The following is a 15,762-nucleotide window of genomic DNA, read 5'->3' as shown; positions in this document are numbered from 1 at the left end:
GCTGCCATGGGTCCTTAACAGGCGTAGACAGATGATGTAGACGTAGGTGTACAGGCATATAAATATAGACGATATAGATACAGAAACAGATGGTGGAGATGGAGGGGGAGGGTGGGAGAGGGCAGGGGAGGGCAGGGGGCGAGCTTGTCAGTGGAGGGGTCATCAGACCAGGTGGTCTGGAACTGCACGCCCGATGTCCACGGAGCATCTGGACACCTGGGTGCCCGGAAGACATCACAGGAAGGTGACGTGAGCTGCGCCCGGTGGGAGGAGGGTCATGGGCAGTTTCGCTCCTCATCCCAAGTGCGCCCTAAGGGCCTCCCTGGATTTAGGGCCTCGACGGCCTGACAAGAACGGGCTCCGGTGACCGCCAGCATGGCCGGGGCATCGGCAGCAGAGACGCGGTCTCTTTAAGAGCCCAGGTCACACCTGGGCCGGCTCTACCTGGCAAGTCCTGTTCCTAGACAAGCAGTTTCAGGTGAGGCTGCAGCTGCAGAGCAGGTGACCAAGTGCTGGACACTGAGGCACGGTGGTCTCGCAGAGAGAGCCGTGCTGTTTCCACGGCTGCGCCTTTAACACAGGAACGCAGCAAGTCAGCCTGTCAGGTCAACAGGACAAAGCTGCCCGGAGCAGGGAGAAATGCCAGCAAACGCACTTTGCAGTTTGAAAGGAATACTGAATCTCCGTACTCTAAGTTCTTTAATTTACGAGTATTGTTAATGTGTAGCTAACTGATTGTTATCTTGATAGCTTGCCACTTGTAGAAAATAAAGTTGTCTGAGGAGTCTCTACTCGCAGACACCCTGATCCCAGCTCTCTCTCTCTCTTTCTCTTTGTTTCCTTCTCCTTTTTCTTTTTCTTTCACTCCTGATACCCTTTGGGCCCAAATCTCCAACCGGAGGAGAACGGGGAAAGCTGAGGCGAAGCACAGGGCCGGCCAGGGCCGTTCCGGCCCGCGCAGCTGCGATGGGGCAGCTTTGCAATCCTCGGAAAACCTGGGACTCCCAGCGCCCTGCACTGCCTAGGGGGGCCCCGTTCTGAAGCCCCAGAAACAAGAGGGACCCTGCCCCGGAGCCTCTTCCTTCCACGGAGGAGGGTCAAAGGCACACGGCCGCGGCACACCTAGGACCCTGTCCGCAGAGCCTGTGCGTCCACGCGGCGGCCGTGAGCCCACGTGGCTGCTACGTTAACACCGCGGAGGAAGTAACGCAAACGGCCGCGCAGCGGGGACGCGCTCATTGCTGCGGGGGGTTTAATCGGGCGCTGAGTCAGAGAGCGCCCGGCTGCGTCGTAACCAGATGCGACACGGGGGGAGTGGTGTAAAAAGAAATAGAGAGCTCAGCAAACTATTACCTGGAGGACATCGGCAGCCCCCCAAATACCCACCAGCCACAGCAGCTGGTCTCACCCTCTTCCTTTGAAAAACCTCGCCTGGAAATGCAAAGACGGGGCCCGACTTGGGGTGCGACCTGAGTCGCTGCGCCCTGAATTTCAGTTCTAAGACCCCGGATAGCAGCCTTCCTTGCCACGCAGCTTAGTTTATTCCTCGGCTGAGAGTGGTTCCAACAAGACAGCTCCTTCGTAACAGTCCAGGGCAGTAAAGAGGCTCAGTTCCCCGAAGTCCACCTGGACTGGCTACGGCGCCCGCGGCAGGGACCCAGGCCCCCTCCCTCCTTGGCGCTGCGCACAGAGGGCGAGGGTGGGGACGGCCTGTCCTCCCATCAACAGGCCGGGCCTCGGCCGCGCAGTGTTTCCACTTCCCTCCCGTGGGCCAGAAGGTGTCACGTGGTCCCAGCTGCCCACAAGGAGGCTGGCCGCGCTTAACGCCAAAAGGCTTCTTCCTGCGGAAGGAGGGGACAGCGGCCGCGGGCCTGCGGCAGCTAAGGTCTCCCCGCCGCCCAGGTGTCCTGTGCCGTCCCCTTCCTCGCTCCCCTCCCTTCTGTCCCCTCCTCCCGCCCCCTCCCACTGCACCCCCTTCTCCACGGCGGGCGCCGGGCTGGGTCCGTTATCCTCACAGTCGCTCCGGGGAGCTGGTGTTCATTGTGCCCGTTTTGCAGATGAAGACACCGAGGTCCAGAGACGCTCGCCGGGAGCCCTGCGCCCCAGGAGGGCTGGGCCGGCTGTTCACGCTTCCCCGCGTGCTGGACGGTGCTCGCAGCTCCCCTGGGCCCCACCCGCCGCGGCCCCTGCTTCCCGGCCGCAGCCTCCCTCCCTCTCTGCGGCCCCCCAGGCCTGGCTCCCGGGTGGGCCGCCTGACGGCTGAGTCGAGCGCTCTGTGAACAGGCTCTCCTGCGTGAACCCGGCGGGATGAGGTTCGAGCCTCCTGGTAACCACAGCCGAAGGTCCGAGCAGTGGACCTCACAGAGAACGCTGCCCTCGGAGCTCCCGCGGCCTCACCTCCGCCTCGCCAAGCTGGCGGTGCGCATCGGGGGCAGAGTCAGCTCCTGGCCGCCCCGGGAAGGGGGCCCAGGGTGGGCCGGACCCTCCAGAGTCCCGAGCCTCCCACGTGGGCACACCTTCTCCGCCCTCCCTCAGCCAGTGGCTTGGCCCTGCGCGGGGTCCGGGGCGGGAAGGGCGGTTCCCCAGCTGTCCGGGGACTGCACGTGATTCTTGTTTCTGCTAGAAACGGAGGGACTTGCGGCAGCAGTGGAGGGCGGGGACCAGAGGGCCCGGCCAGGCGCCGCCACCCTGGCAGCTGGAACATGCCTCCCACTCCAGGGGCGCGGCCGGGGCCACCGCGCTGGACACAGGCCCTGCCCGCGAGGCCGCGTGGGCTTCTGGGCTCCCGGGCCAGGCACAGAGGCTCACGCCCGCGCGTCCCGACAACCAAGCCACGGGAACTGAACTGGCGGCGCCGGCTCCGGGCCTGAGTGATTACGGTCCTCCACGGGCCCAGACGCCGCGGCCGCAGGTCTCCCCTCAGAAGGGGTGGAGGGGGCCCCAGACCCCACGGCCGCTGGAGGGTGGAGGCCGGAGAGACAGGAGAAGGGGAGAGAGGGGCAAGAGGAGGGAGGGAGGGCGGCCGCGCCCTCAGGGTCGCAGGGCCCTGCCCGGCCCCGCACGTGATGATGACGCAGGGTCAGCACGCTGCCAGCCCAGGCGCCCGCAGCCCTGGACCTCCTCGGCGGCGGGGGCGGTGGGGGCGGCGCGGGCCTCGGCCTGCTGCTCTGCCCAGCGCCCCAGAGCTCGTCCCAGCCCCCGCGCCGCCCCGCAGGCCACGACCTCTGCTGTGGGGGCCTGAGGGCCTGAGACCCCGCGCGGGGCCAGGCTGCTCCGCTCGCGGCTCCTGGGTGCGGGGGCTCCTGGGGGCTCCTGGGCATGGGGGGGCTCCTGGATGCGGAGGTTCCTGGGCACAGGGGGGGTCCTGGGGGCTCCTGGGGGCTCCTGGGCGCAGGGGCTCCTGGGTGTGGGGGCTCCTGGGCACAGGGGGGCTCCTGGGGGCTCCTGGGCGTGGGGGCTCCTGGGTGTGGGGGCTCCTGGGCACAGGGGGGCTCCTGGGGGCTCCTGGGTGTGGAGGCTCCTGGGGGCTCCTGGGTGCGGGAGGTCCTGGGTATGGGGGCTCCTGGGGGCTCCTGGGCGCGGGGGCTCCTGGGTGTGGGGGCTCCTGGGGGCTCCTGGGCGTGGGGGCTCCTGGGCCTGGGGGCTCCTGGGTGTGGGGGGCTCCTGGGGGCTCCTGGGCGTGGGGGCTCCTGGCAGGGGGGTTCCTGGGGGCTCCTGGGCGCGGGGGCTCCTGGGTGTGGGGGCTCCTGGGCACAGGGGGGCTCCTGGGCCTGGGGGCTCCTGGGTGTGGGGGCTCCTGGGGGCTCCTGGGGCGTGGGGGCTCCTGGGTGTGGAGGCTCCTGGGCAGGGGGGCTCCTGGGGGCTCCTGGGCATGGGGGCTCCTGGGCGTGGGGGGCTCCTGGGCAGGGGGCTCCTGGGGGCTCCTGGAGGGGCGTGGCTTGTGCGGGGCACGGGCAGGCGCCAAGGTGGCCGGGGCTTTGGACTCAGCTGCTTTGGCCTCAGACCTTTGGGGGGGAGTTGGCCCGGCCACCCCCTACACCCCATCGGCCGCCCCCTACGCCCTGTCGGCCGCCCCCTACGCCCCGTCGGCCGCCCCCCCCCCCTGCCCCCTGCCCCCTACCCCCGTCAGCAGCTAGGCTTCCACCGCAGTGGACCGGGGACCCCGTGGCCCTGTGGCCCTGTGGCCCTGTGGCCCTGTGGCCCCGTGGCCCCGTGGCCCCATGGCCCCATGCCTTGGTTGCATGGAAGGCGCACAGCTGGGCCCCCGCCCTGTGCCAGCTGCCCCCGACGCCACGCGCAGGCCACAGGGGCGGGGGCCTGGTCTTAGCAATGAGGGGTGCCAGAAGCCGGGGAGGCCCCTGCTGCTCGACCAGCTGAGTCCCCCGCCGAGGGCGGGCAGGACCACGACTCGCTTCTGCCAGCAGAGGCGGCAGTGACGCCGCCGCAGAGGCGGGCAAGTCCCGACCAGCTTGGCCCTGAGCTCATCAGGAGGGACGTCAACCCAGGGGCGCTTAGCCAGGTGAAAGCCCCCGAGGAGGGGCTGCGGCCTCCCCGAGGCGAGAGGCTGTCCTCGCAGGCTCGACGCGGGGTCCTGCAAGGAGGTGGACCCCGGCCCCGCCTGCCTGCGCCCGGGGGGTGCATGGCACGGCCGGCCAGCGAGCAGACGCGCCGACCTGCTCAAGCTGCTCAGCGCGGGCTTGTTCCCAGCGACAGAAGCCAGACTTCAGGGAGGGGCCTCCCGGGCCAGCCCCGGCGCTCGCCGCCCCCGCCCTGCGCTGGCCGCAGCCGGCCCGACCACCTTGCTGGCCCCCAGCTCTGTCTTGAGGTCAGACCTGCTGCCCGGGAGCGCGTGCCTGAAGCTGAGAGGTCACGCGTCCCCGGAAGCCAGGCCGCGGGCAGAGGGCCCGGCTCCAAGCCCCCCACCGCCCCCGGCCTGCAGGTGGCTGGTGCCCCCCCACCGCCCTCGGCCTGCAGGTGGCTGGTGGCCCCCCCCCACTGCCCTTGGCCTGCAGGTGGCTGGTGCCCCCCCCTACTGCCCTTGGCCTGCAGGTGGCTGGTGCCCCCCCCGGCCGCCCGCCCTCAACCCCAAAGGCCCCTCGACCTGCTCCAGGCCCAGCCTGGCAGTGCCCCTGCACGGTGGAGCCCACTCCCCACAGGGCACTTGGCTGGCAGTGCTTCTCAGGAATGGAGCCCCTGAGGCCACCGGTGCTTCCACAACTCTTGCTTATTGTGGGTTTTTTTGTTTTGGGGGGGAGTTCTTTTGTTTTTGTTTTTTGGGGTTTTTTTTGTTTTAAGATTTATTTATTATTTTTCCTCTCTTCTGCTCCCATCCTGCTGCTTTTGCTGTGTGTGTCCATTCTTTGTGTGATCTTCTGTATCTATTTCTCTCTTTGTCTTCTCTTCTCATTCTCTCTCCTAGGATTCACCGGGATTTGATCCTGGGACCTCTGATGTGGAGAGAGGTTCCCTGTCACCTGTGCCACCTCAGTTCCTGGTCTCTTCTGCGCTTCACCTTGACTCTCCCCCTCGTCTCTCTTTCGATGCATAGTCATCTTGCTGCGTGGCTCACTTGTGCGGGCGCTGGCTCACTGCGCAGGTACACTTTCTCTTCTTCTTTTTCACCAGGAGTTCCCAGAAATTGAGCCCGGGTCGTCCCACAAGGCAGGGGGAGGCCCTATCGCTTGAGCCACATCACTTCCCAAAACTCTTGTTTTTAACCCTAGAGCCCTTTCTTCAAGCAAACTCCTTACAAGAAAATCCTGTCTGCAAAAAACACAGAAGTGGAGCTGTTCAGGTTGAGTGTCCCCAGCCGTGCCCACGTGCCCACCTCCCAACGCCCCGACCCCCAGCTCGGCTGCGGGGCTCCCCTGGCCCCGCTTCCCGCTTCTTCCTCGGGGCTGCAGGCAGGACGCCCCGCCCATGGCACTGCCCGCCGGACCAGCCAGCAGCTGCACCCAGGCCTGCGCTCCCCGCCGCCGAGAGGCCACTCCACTGCTGAGGTGTCACCCGCCGCCGAGAGGTCACCCCCACTGCTGAAAGGTCACCCGCGGCTGAGAGGTCGCCTGCCTCTGAGGTGTCACCGCACCCCTGACGTGTCACCCACGGCTGAGAGGTCACTGCACCCCTGAGGTGCCACCCGCCACTGAAGTGTCACCTGCCACTGAGAGGTCACCTGCCTCTGAGGTGTCACCCACGCCTGAGAGGTCACTGCACCCCTGAGGTGCCACCCGCGGCTGAGAGGTCACTGCACCCCTGAGGTGCCACCCACCGCTGAAGTGTCACCTGCCTCTGAGAGGTCGCCCCTCTGCTGAGGTATCACCACCGCTGAGGTGCCACCCGCCGCCGAGAGGTCACCCCGCTGCTGAGAGGTCACCCCGCTGCTGAGGGGTCCTCCAGCCCACCAGGCAAGCAGCTCCCAGGGGCGCTTTGAACGGCCCCAGGGGCGAGGGGGCTCGCGTTTCCGTTTGCCTGGGCTCCTGCAAGGCCTGCAGTGGCCGCGGGGACAGTGGGATCCGCTCGCCCACGCACGGCTGGAGGCTGGGAAGAAGTCCAAGAGCAGGCGTCGCCAAGGCGATGCTTCCTTCCCAGGCCTGGCGCTCGGGGGCGGAGCGGCGACCGCGGGCACAGCTCCCTCCGCAGCACGGCCGGGGCGGCACCTCCCGGCTCCCCCGCCAGCCCCCTCCCAGCCTCCCCCCTGCCAGCCTCCCTCCCGTCCTCCCCCCTCCCGGCCTCCCCCCCTGCCAGCCCCCTCCCGGCCTCCCCCCTGCCAGCCTCCCCCCTGCCAGCCCCCCTCCCCGTCCTCCCCCATCCCGGCCCCCCCGCCAGCCCCCCTCCCAGCCTCCCCCCTGCCAGCCCCCCTCCCAGCCTCCCTCCTGCCAGCCCCCCCTCCCGGCCTCCCCCCTGCCAGCCCCCCCTCCCAGCCTCCCCCCTGCAAGCCCACCCGCCAGCCCCCCCTCCTGGCCTCCCCTCTGCCAGCCCCCCCTCCCGGCCTCCCCCCTGCCAGCCCCCCCTCCCAGCCTCCCCCCTGCAAGCCCCCCGCCAGCCCCCCTCCTGGCCTCCCCTCTGCCAGCCCCCCCTCCCAGCCTCCCCCCTGCCAGCCCCCCCTCCCGGCCTTCCCCCTGCCAGCCCCCCGCCAGCCCCCCTCCTGGCCTCCCCTCTGCCAGCCCCCCTCCCGCCTCCCCCCTACCAGCCCCCCCTCCCGGCCTCCCCCTTCCTGCCTCCCCTCCCAGCCCCCTCCCCGGTTCCCACTGCCAGCCCCCCCTCCCAGCCTCCCCCCTCCCAGCCCCCCCTCCGGCCCCGCCTCTCGTCCAGGGCTGGGGAGCTGCAGCTTCTGGCTCCCGCACCCTCGCGTGCCTGAATTCTTCTCTTACGCAGGGCCCTGGAAATGGGACGGCCCCGCCTGCCTGGGCCGGGCTCCCTGAAGTGGCCTCACTGGCAGGTCCTGCCCGCGTGGCCGTATCCACAGGAGCAGCGAACTTTAATGACGTGTTTTTCTGGGGTACAAACAGCTCCAAACCACCACGTCTGCGTCACACCTCCCTCTAACCCTCCCCGCAAGGGGCCCTGCACTCCCGATGGGGTCCACTGCCTTGCGCAGACCCTGCCGCTGGCAGCTCCGGGGAGGGCGCCTGCTCCCTGGCACCCTCAGCCGCGGGCGCTGCCCCTGGGCTCGAGAGTAAGTCGAGGCGCACAGCTCACCGGCCAGCCTGCCCCGGTCCTCTCAGAGACCGCCGTGTGAACCGACGGGGGCGGCCCCCAGCCCCCGGGCCTCCTGCCCCCCCCCACAACGACCCTCAGACGGCCGCGAGGCTGTGGCCAAAGGACAGTGGCAAGCACAAGCCCGAAGTGCACTCGCCAGCTGGGAGCCAGTGGCCGTGCTGACCCCGAGCCACGCAAGGCCGCGTGGAGGGGCCCCTGAGGACGAACCCCGGAGGTCAGGCCCCTGGAGGACGAGCCCCTGGAGGACGGGCCCCCCGAAAACGGGCCCCCGAGGACGGGCCCCCAGAGGACGGGCCCCCGAGGGACAGGCCCCCCGAGGACGGGCCCCTGGAGGATGGGCCCCAGAGGATGAGCCCCCCGAGGACGGGTGCCGAAGACGGGCCCGAGGACAAACCCCCGGAGGACGAGCCCCAGACAACGAGCCCGTGGAGGACGGGCCCCCAAGGACGAGCCCCCAGAGGACAGGCTCCTAGGACAAACCCCCCAGAGGACGGGCCCCGGAGGATGGGCTGGGGGCGCAGCACGCGGGGACCCCGCGCGCCACGCGCCCGGCCTGCGGAAGGAGCACCTGCTAGGCGCAGCCCCGCGATTTGGGGCGCCTCGTGATGCCGTAACAGGAAACTGAAAACCTCCAACGGACTTTTTCCGAGAGAAAATGCCCGGGATAGCGCGGCCAGGACGCCTCATCCCAGGACAGCCGCTTGCAGAGAGCGAGGCAGCGGCTCGGCCGAGGGGGTCGCCCTTCCCGGGACCCCGGCCGCCCGCCCCGCGCAGCACCGGGCAGAGGAGCCGGCAGACGGGGGCGTCGGCCCGAGCGAGGCCCCACAGCCCCGGCTGGTGACGCCTGCCCAGCAGCTCGGCTCTCCACGCAGCGGGTCACGACTCGGCTGGAGCTCCTCGCCACCTGCAGAGGACTTTATTTTATTGCCCCAGAGACCGGCCCCCAGAGGGCACGGCCGCAGCCTTCTCCACAGCCGGGAAGGTGTGATCAGGTGCGCCTCTCGGGCTCGGGAGGAGGATTTTTCTTTCAAAAAGAGAGGCTTGAGTAGGTTTGTGGTAACGACTCAGGAGTGACGAGCTGACAAGGTCAACCGGGGTCTCGGCGGCACCCCGAGCACCCCAGCCCCGTCGCGCCTCCTCGCCGAGAGCGCCTGTGGCCTCCCCAGGCCCCGCCTTTCGGGCACTCGTGAGCGAGGGGCAGGTCTGATGGGAACAGGAAAGAGGGGGGCTGGGGCAGGGGAAAGGGGGGTGCCGCTTCCCAAGAGAGACGACGCCTGAGCGAGAGCGGAGGGCAGAGTAAGAGGACAGCACCGCCGGCCGAGCGGCCTCCCGCTGTGGTGCGTCGTGTGCAGCGCCTTGCTCCCCAGACCGCCCTGGAGCCACGAGGGCAACGCGGTACAGCGAGGAACTGAGAGCCTCTTGGAAGGAACCCTGCCGTAGCGAGGCGACGCAGCCCCCGTCTGTCCCCGGCCTGCCGCTCTGCGCGTGCCTGCCGCGTCGAGGCCGCGTCCAAGTCAGCCTCCTGTGCAGCTGCCACCGCCCTCCAGGCGGCGGCACCCTGCACGGCCCGGCAGTGGGGTGCTCCCATACCCCCACATCCTCCCAGCACTTCTCCCTTTTTAAAATAGTAGCCATTCGAGTGGAGGTGAAGTGGAATCACATTTTGGGTTTGTTTGCATTTCCCTACTGGAATTGTGGTTCAGCATCCTTTCATGTGCTTTTTGGCCATTTGTACATCTTCCTTGGAGAAATGTCTATTCAAGTCTTCCGCCCATTTTTTAATTAAGTTGTTTGTCTTTTCGTTGTTGAGTTTTAGGATTTCTTTACATTTTCTGCATGTTAACCCTGTATAAGATATGGGCGATAAAATATTTTCTCTCATTGAGTAGGTCATCTTTTTACTTTCTTGATAAAGTCCTTTGGTGCCCAAAAGTTTTTAATTTTGATGAGGTCCTGCTTATCTGTTTTTCCTTTTGTTGTTTGTGCTTTTGGTATAGTCTGAGAAACCATTGCCTCACAAAATGTCCTGAAGAAGCTTCCCTGCTTTTTTTACAAGTTTCATGGTTTTGGTCCTTCTATGTAGGTCTTTGATCCATTCTGAGTTAATTTTTGTGTGTGGTGTGAGGTAGGGGTCCACCTTCATTCTTTTGAAAATGGAGAGCAGACGAGAATAAAACCCCGCGATGAAGAACGCAGCTAGCTCACCCGCAGGCAGGCAGAGCACCCGACACCCACCAAACACAGACTCCTGTCTCAGCTTCGTTTCCTGTAGAAATGCTTGCCTGGAAATGCCAAGATAGGACACAACTTGGGGTGCTACCTGAATCTCTGTTCCCCAAATAGCAAATTCGAAGACCCCAAACAAATGCCTTGGTTGCCCTGCAGGCTGATGTGTTATCTCTAGGTCGCAGCCTCGAGGCTGTGGGCTGGTTTTATGCACAGCAGCCGTCCAGGGATCCAGGGCACCCCGAGTGGAAGGAGGCACCCAGGGGCGGGTGCTCAGCACGGGGCAGAAGTGCACACGTCAGAATTTGTCTGTCTCTTATCACTGCAAAAGTGACTCCTCTTGGTCTTTTCTCAGGAGGTATTCTAATGGTTATAAATATCCTATGTATATGATTTTGCATTTTGCTTTTCTCACTTAACATTTCCATGCTATTATACATTTTTCAGGAACATCACAATACCCCATCCAATAAATGTATCACATATACCTATTATTCAATTTCTTTTTTTAATAACTTCATTGAAGTATAATTTGCATGCAATAAAAGTCACCATCTTTGGTGTGCAATTCCTTTAACTCTGGCAGTATTGCAGTCACATGACCACCATCGCAATCCTGAGCGAGAACATTTTCATCACCCAAGTCTCCTCTTAGTCCGTAGCAGTAAATGCCCTTCCCCTACCCCCGCAACCTTCCAAAAATCAATAATAAACTAATCCACAAATATTTAAAGGTTGACTCTGTTTTTCCTCTCCTGTGTTTGAAACTGTGAAAGATAAAGAAGGGGGAAGCGGATATGGCTCAACTGATAGAGCAACCGCCTACCACATGGGAGGTCCAGGGTTCAAACTCCGGGCCTCCTTGACCCGTGTGGAGCTGGCCCATGCACAGTGCTGATGCGCGCAAGGAGTGCCCTGCCATGCAGGGGTGTCCCCTGTGTAGGGGAGCCCCACGCGCAAGGAGTGCACCCCATAAGGAGAGCCACCCAGCGTGAAAGAAAGCACAGTCTGCCCAGGAATGGCACTGCACACACGGAGAGCTGACACAGCAAGACGACGCTGGTGCCGCTGGTAAGGATAGATTCCCAGTGCCACTGGTAAGGATAGAAGCGGTACAGAAGAACACACAGTGAATGGACACAGAGAGCAGACAACTGGGAGCGGGGGGAAGAGAAATAAAAAATAAATCTTTAAAACAAAAAAGAAAGATGAAGAAGGATTTTAAGACACATTTCCTGCACCCAAAAACTTAAATTCTAGCTGGGGAAGAATGGCTGAAGGATGGTAGAGAAAACGAGAGAAGAGAAGGGAGGAGAGAAAGAAGGAGGGAGGGGAGAGGAGGGTAGATGAAGTTCCACAGAGGCGACTTGATTCCCAGCCCCCTTGTCCACCCCCCGCCCCCACGATGTCCCCGCAGGGAACCCTGGCCTCCAGCCTCCTCTGGCCTCTGGACCTGAGCGGGGCGAGGTCCAGCCGGGCAGCAGGGAACCGGACGCAGGCACACAGGGCTACGCGTGACCGCCCAGCCAAGCGGCGGCTCCCAGCGGCAGGGCTGCGGCAGGGCTGCGGCGGGGCGAGGCTGCTGTGCCCCCCGACCGCCGGGCCGCGCAGCAGCGGGGGCTCCTCTCGCTGCTCCCTCCCCATACCGTCCAGAGCACCCCATCTGGGGCAAGCGCCCCATGGCCCCAAAGGCGGCGTGGACGGGCCCAAGGGCAGGAGCTCTGGAGGCAGCAGGCGCCAGTCGTGACGCCGCCCCAGCGGCCGCCCTGCTGCCTGCCCTGGCGGCAGTGGCGGGCAGCTCCGCTACTGCTCGACGTGGCCGGTGGGGGGCTTCCTGACGGGGCAGTGGACACTGCCAGTCCCGAGGGCTGCGCTGGTTGACGCGCTCGGGACCAGCCCAGAGCCAGGGGAGGAGGCAGGAACCCTGCCCCACAAGGGGAGAGCAACAGAGGAAGTGACCATCACCAGCCCACCAGGAGACAGCAGGAGGGAATGCGGGAATAGATGTACATATTTGCTTATATTTTTAAAATGGATGAATGAACAGACTAAATCCTAGTGCACAAGGTTACGCGCAGGTGGAGGGCTGGGAAGGGAGGCTGGGCTCTGTCACTGTATCTTATTATATGACCTTGAGCTTGAATCCATGGTTTTAAAAAATCAAAAAGGCAGAAACAAAAAACAAGCCTTAGAAATTGAAAACAGGAGAACAAAGGAAAGACGTGCCTAATGCCTATCAAGTAGGCGGCATAACAGCGAGAAAATGATTACATCAAATGGCTTTAAAATAGAGGATTTTGCTTGTGCAATCCCAGTGGGGTATGTTCTAAGAGCAAAATGAACTCAAGGAAATCGTAAGCTGCATTCAATGACCTCTCATTAGCAGCAATATTCATGCAGTATTTGAAACTATTTTGTAGTAGAATAAAGCAAACAAGTGACTGTCTTAGAGTCATTAAAAACCAAGACTTAGCCCAGCAGTTAGGGCGTCCGTCTACCACATGGGAGGTCCGCGGTTCAAACCCCGGGCCTCCTTGACCCGTGTGGAGCTGGCCCATGTGCAGTGCTGATGTGCGCAAGGAGTGCCCTGCCACGCAGGGGTGTCCCCCATGTAGGGGAGCCCCACGCGCAAGGAGTGCACCCCGTAAGGAGAGCCGTCCAGCGCGAAAGAAAGTGCAGCCTGCCCAGGAATGGCGCCGCACACACGGAGAGCTGACACAGCAAGATGATGCAACAAAAAGAAACACAGATTCCTGTGCTGCTGACAACAACAGAAGCAGACAAAGAAGATGATGCAGCAAATAGACACAGAGAACAGACAACTGGGGTGGGGGCGGGGATAAATAAATAAATCTTTAAAAAAAAAAAAAACAAGCTTTTCAGCAGAAGAGGAAAGAGCTGAAAGTGTTCGCTTCTGTGATTCTGTGAGTCTTCCATTACCCTCACAATTAAGAGGCTGCTTGCCTCTGTCCTTGACTGCGTACGAGAGTGACCGTCGTTAGGCGTTTCTCACGCCAGCACCCCCGCTGGCTGCGCCCCGCGTTGCGGCGCCCTCAGCCTTGCTGTGACTTCCCAGGAGCAGGGGAGCTGGGCGCTGCCGGCAGGCCCCGGAGGCTTCCGAGAGAGAAACAGGATGGGGGGCAGCCGGCCTAGGGGGGGGCGCCCAGCCAGGACGGGGCAGCAGGCCACGAGGGCAGGCCCCTGCTCAGGCCCTGGCGGGGGTCCACCGGGACCCCCGGGCCTCCGCTGGGGCGCGACCCAGGCCTTTGGACCCAAGAAAACGCCCAGACCCAAGCCTCTCCTCAGATCGTGGGAATAAACCTTTATTTCACAAATAAGTGCAAAAATGCCAGGCACCGCCCCGGCCGCCGACCCCAGGCCCCGCAGAGTGCAGTGACTTCGAGTGTTTACCCCTCCACACCCAACGGGGGCGTCTGGGGAGCCGCGGACCCCGAACTCCGTCCTGCCGCCCAACGCTCCTGGGTCCCCGCCCAGCCCTGCGAGCCCCTGCAAAGCACCTTCCGCCTCTGGGCTGGGCGCGGAGCTGCACCCCCAGGTGCCTCTGCAGGCCCCGCCGCCTCCCCCTAGGGTACTGGTTCCCGGAGAACACGTTTCCGGGGCCGAATAAAGAGAAGACTCAGTGGGCGGCCAGCTGCAAACTTTCCATCAGGGATGGATGTGCTTACGGCTGTGTCTGTGTTCCCACATGTGGGGGGCTGTGCACGCCCCCCAACCTGCTCACCTGGGCTGTGCACCTGCCCCCTCCCCGCTCACCTGGCCTGTGCACCTGCCCCCTCCCTGCTCACCTGTGGGTTCCTCACGGCCCTCCCTTACTCGTCGTTGCATGGGCACACCTGCTGACCACCACTCGAGGTGGGAATGCAAGTCCACCCGGGAACCACATCCTGGACTTCTCCCCCCACACGGAGCTGCCGCCCGGGAGGGTTTCCAAGAGCTGGGGTCCACGATGAGGAGGGGAGCCGGCCAGGCCCTGCTGGGGAGCCGCCACCTCAGGCGGCCTCTGACCCTCACCTGCGCTGCGCTGTGCTCTTGATGAGGCACGCCCAGAGCCCCTGCCCCGAGCTGCTGGGCGACCGCAGGCCAAGGGGGCAGGTCCAGAGCTGGGACGGCCGGCGCGAGCCTCGCTGAATGGGCGCTGAGGACGTCTCCAAGGAGAGGCTGCGGGCGCCCACGAGCTGGGGCCACGCCAGCTGGCCACGAGGACGCTTGGGCTCTGGCCCCGACGATGTCAGGAGCCCCCGTCGCGGCGCTTCCACCGGAGCCCTGGGAGAGATCCACGAACGGGGGGCGCTGCTGGGCCCCCAAGCCCTCCGGCCGGCCACCCAGGCCCAGCGCCGCGCCTGCCTGAGCCCCCGCTCCCGGGGGCCCTGCACTCTGCTCCCTCTGCGGGACCCCCTCCCACCCTGCGCTAGTTTTCAGCGTCCCCTTCACCTCCAGGAGCAAAGCTCCCTCGGCATTCACCGTCCATCCGTGTCCCCTCCCTGCCCCAGGCGCTGCTTGGCCTCGCTCCCAGTGCTGCACACAGCAAGTGCCCAGTAAGCACCCGTGGAGCCAGGGACTGCGTGGGGCGCTGCCTCCAGCCTGCGCCCCAGCATCGATCCGCTGCCCTCGTCCCTGCGCTCACTCCGCCGCCTCTGCAGCCCCCGCCAGCGCCTCCCCGTGCGGAGCCGTCCTTGGCTCTGAACTGCAGGTCCTCCGATTCCCCGCGGAGTGCCGGGGTGCCGGGGTCCCAGGCGCTCAGGGGGCCACCCAGGGCCCAGGTGGACTCAGCCACCCAACCAAGAAAGCCCACCCCCTGCCAGCGCCCGCACGGGAGAGTCTCCCACAGCCTCCCGCCCGCCCGCGGCGTTCTACCGGCCCTTCCGTAAGTCCCAGCTGAGCTGCCCCTCACAGAGGCAGAGCCGGGTGTGTGTCGCCGCCCCCTGCGCCTTCAGCTCGACAAGTGGAACAAGCAGCCGCCCTTTACGTGGCTATGCGAGGGCCATACAGGCCCTCTGCCCAGCGTATAACAGGTACCTGCTGCCCAGGTGTGTACGCAGGTACCGCTGCTCAGGTGTGCACACAGGTACCGCTGCTCAGGTGTGTACACAGGTATCGCTGCTCAGGCGTGTACCCAGGTACCACTGCCCAGGTGTGTACACAGGTACCGCTGCTCAGGCATGTACCCAGGTACCACTGCCCAGGTGTGTACACAGGTACCGCTGCTCAGGTGTGTACACAGGTACCTGCTGCTCAGGTGTGCACACAGGTATCGCTGCTCAGGTGTGTACCCAGGTACCACTGCCCAGGTGTGTACACAGGTACCGCTGCTCAGGTGTGTACACAGGTACCTGCTGCCCAGGTGTGTACGCAGGTACCGCTACCCAGGTGTGTACACAGGTACCGCTGCTCAGGTGTGTACACAGGTACCACTGTCCAGGTGTGTACACAGGTACCGCTGCCTATGTATATACACAGGTACCACTGCTCAGGTGTGTACACAGGTACCGCTGCCTATGTATATACACAGGTACCGCTGCTCAGGTGTGTACACAGGTACCGCTGCCCAGGTGTGTACACAGGTACCGCTGCTCAGGTGTGTACTCAGGTACCGCTGCCCAGGTGTGTACACAGGTACCGCTGCCCAGGTGTGTACACAGGTACCTGCTGTCCAGGTGTGTACACAGGTACCGCCTGCTCAGGTGTGTACACAGGTACCGCTGCCCAGGTGTGTACACAGGTACCTGCTGTCCAGGTGTGTACACAGGTACCGCTGTCCAGGTGTGTACACAGGTACCACTGCTCAGGTGTGTACAC

This window comes from Dasypus novemcinctus, chromosome 13 (genome assembly GCF_030445035.2).
Source record: "Dasypus novemcinctus isolate mDasNov1 chromosome 13, mDasNov1.1.hap2, whole genome shotgun sequence".
Lineage (NCBI taxonomy): Eukaryota > Metazoa > Chordata > Mammalia > Cingulata > Dasypodidae > Dasypus > Dasypus novemcinctus.
Note: the sequence above shows the minus strand (reverse complement) of the source record.